Raw genomic sequence first — 10,653 nt, 5'->3', positions numbered from 1 at the left:
CACAATGACTTTACGGAATTCAAAATTACAGTTCTTGTCTTTCATGTGTGTGTCAGCGTTTGTTGCTGGCATGTCATCTCTAAGTTTGCTTATCTTGCCAATGAAAAAGTAATTAAAGTAGTTTGCAATATCAGTGGGCTTTGTGATGAATGAGCCATCTGATTCAATGAATGAAGTTGCCGAGTTGGCTTTTTTCCCCCAAAATGTCATTTAAGGTGCCCCAAAGCTTTTTTACTATCATTCTTTATATGATTTATCTTTGTTTCATAGGGTAGTTTATTTGTTATTTAGTTTAGTCACATGATTTCTAAATTTGCAGTACATTTGCCAATCAGTTGGGCTGACAGACTTAATTGCCATGCCTTTTTCCTCATCCTGCTCAACCATACAATTTTTAAATTCCTCATCAATCCAAGGGGATTTAAAACAGTAACTGGAATAAGTTGTTTCATAAATGTGTCAATTGCAGCATCTGGTTGCTCCTCATTACACACTACAGGCCAGCAAATATGATTTACATCATAAACATATGACTTCTTATACACTATATTAGGCCCAGCCTTTGGAACTTTGGTTTTTCTAGATATGGCTACTATATTGTGATCACTACATCCTATGAATTTGAATACTGCTTTAAAGCAAATTTCTGCAGCATTAGTAAAGATGTGTTGAATACATGTGGATGATTTATTTCCTGTGCTGTTTGTAATGACACTGGTAGGTTGACTGACAACCCGATCCAGGTTGCAGGCACTGGTTACAGTTTGAAGTTTTTTCCTGAGTGGGCAGCTTGATGATAGCCAGTCAATATTTAAATCATCTAGAAAATATACTTCTCTGTTGATATCAAATACAATATCAAGCATTTCACACATATTATCCAGATACTGACTGTTAGCACTTGGTGGCCAATAGCAGCTTCCCACAAGAATGGGTTTTAGGTGAGGCTGATGAACCTGTAGCCATATTACTTCAACAGTATTTAGCATTAGATCGTCTACAGGAATGCGGTTCCGAATATAGACCGCAACACCGCCTCCGTTGGCATTTGTGTCTATTCGGTAGATGTTATAACCATGTAATGCTACCACTGTATCATCAAAGGTATTATCTAAGTGAGTTTCAGAGAATATGAATATAATCTGTTACAAGCAAGTTATTGTAGTAAGGTAGTAAGTTTCAAGTTCCTCGGCGTACACATCACGGACAAACTGAATTGGTCCACCCACACAGACAGTGTTGTGAAGAAGGCGCAGCAGCGCCTCTTCAACCTCAGGAGGCTGAAGAAATTCGGCTTGTCACCAAAAGCACTCACAAACTTCTACAGATGCACAATCTAGAGCATCCTGTCGGGCTGTATCACCGCCTGGTACGGCAACTGCTCCGCCCAGGCTCTCCAGAGGGTAGTGAGGTCTGCACAACGCATCACCGGGGGCAAACTACCTGCCCTCCAGGACACATACATCACCAGATGTCACAGGAAGGCCATCAAGGACAACAACCATCCGGGCCACTGCCTGTTCGCCCCGCTATCATCCAGAAGGCGAGGTCAGTACAGGTGCATCAAAGCAGGGACCAAGAGACTGAAAAACAGCTTCTATCTCAAGGCCATCAGACTGTTAAACAGCCACCACTAACATTGAGTGGCTGCTGCCAACATACTGACTCAACTCCAGCCACTTTAATAATGGAAATTGATGTAAAAAAATGTGTCACTAGCCACTTTAAACAATGTCACTTAATATGATGTTTACATACCCTACATTACTCATCTCATATGTATATGTATATGTATATACTGTAATCTATATCATCTACTGCATCTTGCCATCTTTATGTAATACATGTATCACTAGCCGTTCTCCACGGCGTCTCCAGACTCTGTCACGTCTGTCAAATGTGCTCAGTGTGAACCTGCTTTCATCTGTGAAGTACACAGGGCGCCAGTGGCGAATTTGCCAATCTTGTTGTTCTCTGGCAAATGCCAAACGTCCTGCATGGTATTGGCCTGTAAGCACAACCCCCACCTGTGGACGTCGGGCCCTTATGGAGTCTGTTTCTGACCGTTTGAGCAGACACATGCACATTTGTGGCCTGCTGGAGGTAATTTTGCAGGGCTCTGGCAGTGCTCCTCCTGCTCCTCCTTGCACAAAGGCGGAGGTAGCGGTCCTGCTGCTGGGTTGTTGCCCTCCTACGGCCTCCTCCACGTCTCCTGATGTACTGGCCTGTCTCCTGGTAGCGCCTCCATGCTCTGGACACTACGCTGACAGACACAGCAAACCTTCTTGCCACAGCTCGCATTGATGTGACATCCTGGATGAGCTGCACTACCTGAGCCACTTGTGTGGGTTGTAGACTCCGTCTCATGCTACCACTAGAGTGAAAGCACCGCCAGCATTCAAAAGTGACCAAAACATCAGCAAGGAAGCATTGGAATTGAGAAGTGGTCTGTGGTCACCACCTGCAGAACCACACCTTTATTGGGGGTGTCTTGCTAATTGCCTATAATTTCCACCTGTTGTCTATTCCATTTGCACAACAGCATGTGACATTTATTGTCAATCAGTGTTGCTTCCTAAGTGGACAGTTTGATTTCACAGAAGTGTGATTGACTTGGAGTTACATTGTGTTGTTTAAGTGTTTCCTTAATTTTTTTGAGCAGTGTATATTTGATGCAGCATTATGACGACTCATTGTCACAATGGTAGAGATTAACTGAGCTGGTCTTGGGTCATTTACCAGCCATTGTTTCAACGCAGCCTTGAAATGCGTGGACAGAGTCCAGGAGACAAGGTGATTTGGATTTTGCTGATTTTTTTCATTCCTGTAGAGTATCTTCTGTTTCCAGAAGGTGTCAAATGTATCAATAAAAGTGACTCCAGCAGAGCTTCTTTAGCCAGATGTGTTAGGCCAGCAGTCCACTAGTGGTTAGAGCGTTGGGCAATTAACCGAAAGGTAGCTAGATCGAATCCCCGAGCTGACAAGGTAGAAATCTGTCGTTCGGCCCCTGTACCTAGGCAGTTAACCCACTGTTCCTAGGCCGTCACTGTAAATAATAATTTGTTCTTTACTGACTTGCCTAGTTAAATAAAATAAAAAATAAATGTGAGTATACCAGCAGTGAACTGTTTTTTCAACCATAGCCAGCAGCAGTAGCCTCTTCCTTCTCCTCAGCTAGCATTACCATAACAACGAGTATGGTTTCTAACACCTGCTCTGGCCCGCAAACAAGCCCTGGCCCCACCGCCAGAGCCATGCGGCCCCGTCAAAGGTAATAAATAGAGGGGTCTCGGTGGCGATGCCACTGCTGGGCTGAGGAGCTGACGTGCCGCGGGGAATGCATGCTGGGAGACTGTCGAGGACCTCTATGGATCGCGCCCCAACAGGCTCTGCGGCTCTCTCATCTGCCAAGTTGGCATGGTGCCCTCTGACAGGTTTGCCTGTCAGTGGCAGGGGTAGCTGAGACCCTTCAGGGTGTCAAATCAACACTGGGAGAGAGTGGCACGCCCGGCCGCCAAACAGATTGGAAAGCGCCGGGAGGCGGGAGAGGGGAGAAAAGAGACACAGTCAGACAAGAGAGAGCCTGAGCCTTGAACTCTCCTTCAGTTTATCTTTCCCCTACCTCATTCCATTTCTCCCTAATTCATTCTTCCCCTTTCCATCAACCTTGTTGGCATACTCCATGCTCCTCTTTTACTTAGATGATGTGGTTTTTGAAGTTGCGAGCGGTGGCGGCATCAACCACTCGTTATTTCGCTTCCATTTTCAGTGAGATTCATTTGTTGCTTTTTTGAGAGTAGTAGCTTTTTAGACAAAATTACATACAAGGTCACAAGCGCTGTTGAGACTTCAAGGCTCACCTTAATGGGCGAAACACGAGAAATGAGCCAAAAGGAATCAGATATAAAATAATACATTTTGGGGGTAAAATTGGGAGATAAGACGAAACCAAGATAGATCTTCTGTATGCTGAAAGAAATATATTGTGAAAAGTAACTCAACCGTGGCAGTCTATATCTCTGTCAATTCTCTCATATCCCTCACAAATTGCCAAAGCTTGAACTCTTCTGATACAGATCATAGAATCTGAGTGTATTTTTTTGTTGAGGTTACATAATTGTTTTGTACATGTAAAGTAATGTAAGATGACATTTCTATAAAAAACGATTTCACAGGAAATACATCTTGGATATGATCACATTCCAGATCCGCAAATTCTACACTTCAAACAAGCCTGAAATTAATTAAGGGACTAGCTTGAAAAGTATGAATAAATTAAGCATCTAATCATCTGCAATAGCATTTAATCTCTCTCTCTCTCTCTCTCTCTCTCAATATTGGGGATCATGTACTCACTGAGAAGGAATAAGGATGTAATTGAAAATATTGTCAGGAAATAGCAAATAATTGGTAGGAATGAGTCACATTTAGTCTGTTCTTTGTATTGTGTTTTCTTTCCTTATTTTATTTACAAAAGTAAATAGGTGATTCCATCTCTGGTTTGGGTTTTTGTAATTTGCATTGTTCTTGCCGTTTTTGTAGCATTAGCAGCAGTAGTAGCAGTAGTAGTAGTAGTAGTCGTAGTAGTCGTAGCAGTGCAGTCTCCGCGAATACGGGAACATTGCCTTTAAAAGGTTTGCAGCCGACAAAGCCTGATTGGATTGAATTGAAGCTTACATTTTATTATTAATAATATTATTATTTTTATTATAAATTGCATTTGTACATTGCTTTCACTTACATAAATCACACAGCTCTTTACATAGTGAACAACTACTATATTAAAAGAAAAAGGCTTTAATAATATAGCTAAAAACATTAGGCGAGATTTAAAGCTAGAATTAAGCTAGTGGCCTAGTACTATATACAGAAAATAAGGAAGACGACAAATACTAAAAACTACACAAAACTTGAAACTAAAGTATAGGACCAACAACTAGTACACATCATTTTGATGAAAATGTTTTACATGACACAAAGCTTTGAACCTGAATGTCCTCAAACTAAATTGAATTGCCACTTTAATCCATGCTATAAAAGTTATAGCATAGCAATAATAGTTCCATTATCCCTATGTAGTGTAACTTTCGGCAATAAGTTAATATTTGAATAAAAAATTGAAATAGCAGTAGCTGTATGAACAAAGGCAGTTCATATTTGCTGAGAGCTTCTGTGAAGTTCTGTGAATAGTGAAGTTATCATGGCTTGATGTTTTTACAACATTCTGACAAACAACTGCCTATCCTACTTCTGACTGATAGTCTTGTGAGACAGACAAGTACTCAGAGAATTCATTTTTAATTGAACATGGGATCATCAAAGGCAAAACGAATTAAAAGAAAAGCCTAGGAAATCAACAATTTAATTTCCAGTGGGAAAAAAATATAGACGATGGACAGTAGTACGAGATAAAGTAGGCCTGATTCTACTGTCGATTAAGCCTGTCCTCTGGCAGACGTACGTGATAACATTTCCGTTCCATCAATATGAAAATAATCCCCTCACCTTTCTAATTAAAGTTATGATAATCATTTCTGAAATGTTCAGAAAAGACAATTATCTTTTGTATGAGTTGAGCAAAGGAGAGGTGAAGTAATACATTTGGAGGAAAACTAATCGGAGAGTGATTGCTAAGGTGACATAAAGCGTGCTAAATTATTAAAATGTACATAATCAGTCAGCTCTCGGCCACATCACACCATGAACGTGAACCCATAGAGGACACCCACATCCTTCAATAAAGCAAAGCAGCGTGGCTACTTCGGCAGCAGGCAGGGCCACGAGCACACTCGAAACTCCTGGGCGACGCTGAAAAATGTATCTCTGACATCTCAGCGGCAAGGCGACGCTCGTCCCTGCAGGAGATTCTAAATGAACTTGAATGAAACAAAAAACACGGCTGCATGGCGAGTTTAAAGTCTCATCAAGCCACAGCTGGACATTACCCCACCCCTCAGAAACAGGAGCGCCATTTTTTCATTAAAGCCCGAAAGAGATTCTGCAGAATTCGAATAGTCCTTTTTCCTCAAAGCGCAAAATAATGCCTTTTCATCATAGGTATATATTTCTCAATCTCTCCACTGTGAAAGAGACACCAGGGGGTTATGATTAAGATGGGCTCATGTCTGAGCAGGTTGAGGAGAGGAAAGAACATCCGAGCTCACTGCAGGAGCTCAGCATTAGCTTCCTAGGGGTTATAAGCCACATTCTCATTAACAGTGAACGTGGTACGTGCAAGGTGTCAAAGACAAGGACATGCCAGTACTCCAGTCAGGGAACAAATCAGGAGCATGTACAGTGTGTGTGTGTGTGTGTGTGGGGGGGGCATCTTGAATAGAACACATCTAAAACATCTTTCTGTAATTCATTAATCATTCATCATCATGGAAGCATCCAGTCCTGGATATAAATTGTTTTGTTTGTCGTGCAAACAAAATTTCAAAGGATGTTTTTCTGGATTGAATAGAAAGGGAATAATCTGATACATGACAATCTGGGCCTGGCTATTTTTATATGTCTATTTAAATCTATATGGTAATTAATTCCCAAATGCTGTCTTCTACTGAAAATATTGACAAATACTTTATCACAAAATTCAGACACCAAACTCTGAAACTTTTACTTGACTACTTACAATATTTGCAATTCCTTTGCTGTTTGAATGAACCTTGTTCCAATCAAATGTTGTTAAAATATGGTTACTTAATTCCCATTTAGTATAAACCTTAATAATGTTCTAGATGATTACCATATGTATGTTGCAAGTAGAAAAAAGACAAGAAACCTACTAATTGGTACACATCATTGCCATTACCACAGCTGTGTGAGTGTGGAAATCTCTGCATCAACATCTATCCGGCCAGACACAACGAGACAGGTAAGTATGTCTGAAATATGCATATGATCTGTGAACCTGTCGACGATTGCAACAACTGGAAAGACATATATTTTACCTTGATGGGATAAAGCTTGTGTGAAGGGCCTCTTAGTGTGTCAAAAGATGTAATGTAATGTAATATAAGAGAGATTAAGTAAATCTACAGTATGGAGATAAATTGTTGGCTCACTAACAAACTCACTTGCCTGCATACATTTGCTCACCTCCTCACCCACCTTCTCCGAACTGAGCTATGCCCTCAAAGCTGCAATACCATCCTAACTATTAATCAACAAAAAAGGAGGAGCAGGATTAAGAGAGAAAATATCATACTGTACCTCAAGAATGGAGGTATAGAGTGAGGTTCCCACGCACCTCAGAAGCTGTGCTTCCAGGAAGGTTGCCAGAGGCAATCCTTTCTAATGAGCACAGAATGAATGGCAACCCGACAAAAAAAGGCAGAAAAGATTTCCCAGTGCAAAATATTTCACAAAACATTTTTGCTTTTAAAACGGCATATGATCTGATGGATTAATGAAGGTAGTTTATTACTAATATAGCAGCATGTAGTCCAATGGTTAAAGAGGTGGTCCAGTAATCACGTTCCAAATACCAGGTCAGAATTGTATCCTGGAATCATAGATGAATGAGGGGATAAACCAGAAGACACATTTCTATTTGCTATGTGCCTTCTACCTCTATATACAGGTAATGGATATATTTATCCTGGACTCACCTATACTCCCTCCACCTGGCTCTACAGTAAAATCTTGTCCATTGTCCACAATACACCGACATGGTAAAAATACCAAGATGCTGTCAGGTTCTCCTCAATGAGAGGTGGGTGTGGAGTCAGGCGCAGGAGAGAGCGAATGTAAAGAAAGTAGTGTTTATTTTACGTCCAAGGAACAGGAACAGAACAGTAGCCTCAAAACAACCAGAATGCAGTCCAGAAAAACACCTGTTCAACAGAACACACGAAAACGCAACCCAAACAAATGACAGTAAACGAAACAATCCCACACAAAACCAAGAGGGTAGGGTGAGACTAAAGTACCCCACTAATTAACCAAAATGGGACACAGGTGAACGACAAGACACAAGACAGACAAAACCAAATGAAAAGAAAAAAAGGATCTGTGGCCGCGAGCGCCGAGCGCCGCCCGAACAGGGAGAGGAGCCACCTTCGGAAGTCGGAAGTCGTGACAGACCAAAACCGGCCTCGAGGACGACCTGGAGGGCGAGGCGCAGGGCGATCTGGATGGAGGCAGTATAACTCACCCAGCAGAGATGGGTCCAAGATGTCCACCACCAGTACCCAGAACCTCTCCTCCGGACCGTACCCCTCCCAATCCACGAGGTACTGCAGGCCCCCAGCCGACACCTAGAGTCCAGGATGGAACGCACACTGTACGCCGGACCCCCCTCGATGTCCAGGGGGGGCGGAGGGACCTCCCGCACCTGAACGTTCTGCAGTGGACCAGCTACCACCAGCCTGAGGAGAGACACATGAAACGAGGGGTTAATACGATAGTAAGGGGGAGCTGTAACCTATAACACACCTCATTTATTCTCCTCAGGACTTTAAATGGCCCCACAAACCACGGGCCCAGCTTCCGGCAGAGCAGGCAGAGGGGCAGGGTTCGGGTCGAGAGCCAGACCCAGTCCCCCGGTGCGAACACGGGGGCCTCACTGTGGTGGCGGTCAGCACTCACCTTCGGTCGCCCACCGGCCCATTTCAGGGATTCCTGGATGGCTCTCTAGGTCTCCTTTGTGTGCTGCAGCCAATCCTCCACCGCAGGAGCCTCGGTCTGGCTCTGATGCCATGGTACCAGGACCGGCTGATAGCCCAACACGCGCTGAAACGGCGACAGGTCCGTGGAGGTGTAGAGAAGTGAATTTTGAGCCATCTCGGCCCATGGGACGAACCTCGCAAACTCTCCTGGCAGGTCCTGGCAATACGACCGCAGAAACCTTCCCACATCCTGGTTCACTCTCTGCACCTGCCCATTACTTTCGGGGTGAAAACCAGAGTTCAGGCTGATCGAGACCCCCAGATGCTCCATGAACACCCTCCAGACCCGGGAAGTGAACTGGGGACGCCGATCAGACACTATGTCCTCAGGCACCCCGTAGTGCCGGAAGACGTGTGTAAACAGGGCCTCCGCAGCCTGTAGGGCCGTAGGGAGACCGGGCAAAGGGAGGAGACGGCAGGACTTAGAAAACCGATCCACAACAACTAGGATCGTGGTGTTCCCCTGTGACGGAGGAAGATCGATAAGGAAGTTCACAGACAGGTGTGACCAAGGCCGATGTGGAACAGGGAGGGGCTGTAACTTCCCTCTAGGCAGGTGTCTAGGAGCCTTACACTGGGCGCACACCGAACAGGAGGAAACCTAAAACCCTCACGTCCTTGGCCAAGGTGGGCCACCAGTACTTCCCCCTAAGACCCTGCACCGTCCTATTGATCTCCGGATGACCAGAGGAGGGTAGCGTGTGGGCCCACCTGATCAATCTATCACGAATACCAAGTGGGACGTACCTCCGACCAGCTGGACACTGTTGTGGAGTAGGTTCTAACCGTGAGGCCCGCTCGATGTCTGCGTCCACCTCCCATACCACCGGTGCCACCAGATAAGAGGCCAGAAGTATGGGTGTCATAGAGATGGGACAGTGCGTCGGCCTTAGCGTTACGGGAACCTGGTCTATAAGAGATGGTGAAAAACATTGACCACCTTGCCTGACGAGGATGCAGTCTCTTCACCGCCCGGATGTACTCCAGATTACGTTGGTCAGTCCAGATGAGAAAAGAGTGTTTCGCCCCCTCAAGCCAATGTCTCCACACCTTCAGAGCTTTTACCACAGCCAGCAACTCCCGGTCCCCACATCATAGTTTCGCTCCGCCGGACTGAGCTTCCTCGAAAAAAAGCACAGGGGCGAAGCTTCAAGGGCATGCCCGAGTGCTGTGATAGCACGCCTCCAACAAGAGCCTCGGACGCGTCCACCTCCACTATGAATGCCAAAGAGGGGTCCGGAAGCGCCAATATGGGAGCATCGATAATCAATGCCTTCAGACGACCAAAAGCTCTGTCCTCCTCCGCCGACCACCGCAAACGCACTGGCTCCCTCTTCAGCAGTGAGGTAATGGAAGCAGCCACCTGCCCAAAATCCCGGATAAACCTCCGGTAGTAATTGGCAAACCCTAAAAACCGCTGCACCTCCTTTACCGTGGTCGGAGTCCGCCAAGTACGCACGGCTGCAACGTGGTCACACTTCATCACCACCCCAGATGTGGAAATGCGATACCCCAGGAAAGAGACAGCTTATTTGGGGAACACAAATTTCTCGGCCTTGACGTACAGGTCATGCTCCAACAGTCGCCCAAGTACCTTGCGCACCAGAGACACATGCGCGGCGTGTGTGGTGGAATAGATCAGAATGTCATCGATGTAAACCACCTCACCCTGTCCGTGCAGGTCCCTGAGAATCTCATCTACAAAGGATTGAAAAACGGCTGGAGCATTTTTCAACCCATACAGCATGATGAGGTACTCATAATGGCCAGATGTGGTACTAAACGCGGTCTTCCGCTCATCTCCCTCCTGGATTCGCACCAAGTTATACGCGCTCCTGAGATCCAGTTTTGTGAAAAAGCGTGCTTCGTGAAATAACTAGGTAACGGGTAACTGAACACTGTGATGGAATTTAGACCTCTATAGTCAATGCAATGATGCAGACCTCCCTCCTTCTTCTTCACAAAAAATAAACTCGAGGAG

Source organism: Oncorhynchus keta, chromosome 13 (genome assembly GCF_023373465.1).
Source record: "Oncorhynchus keta strain PuntledgeMale-10-30-2019 chromosome 13, Oket_V2, whole genome shotgun sequence".
In the NCBI taxonomy this organism is placed as follows: domain Eukaryota; kingdom Metazoa; phylum Chordata; class Actinopteri; order Salmoniformes; family Salmonidae; genus Oncorhynchus; species Oncorhynchus keta.
The sequence above is the reverse complement of the archived record's forward strand: the minus strand, read 5'-3'. Positions refer to the sequence as shown.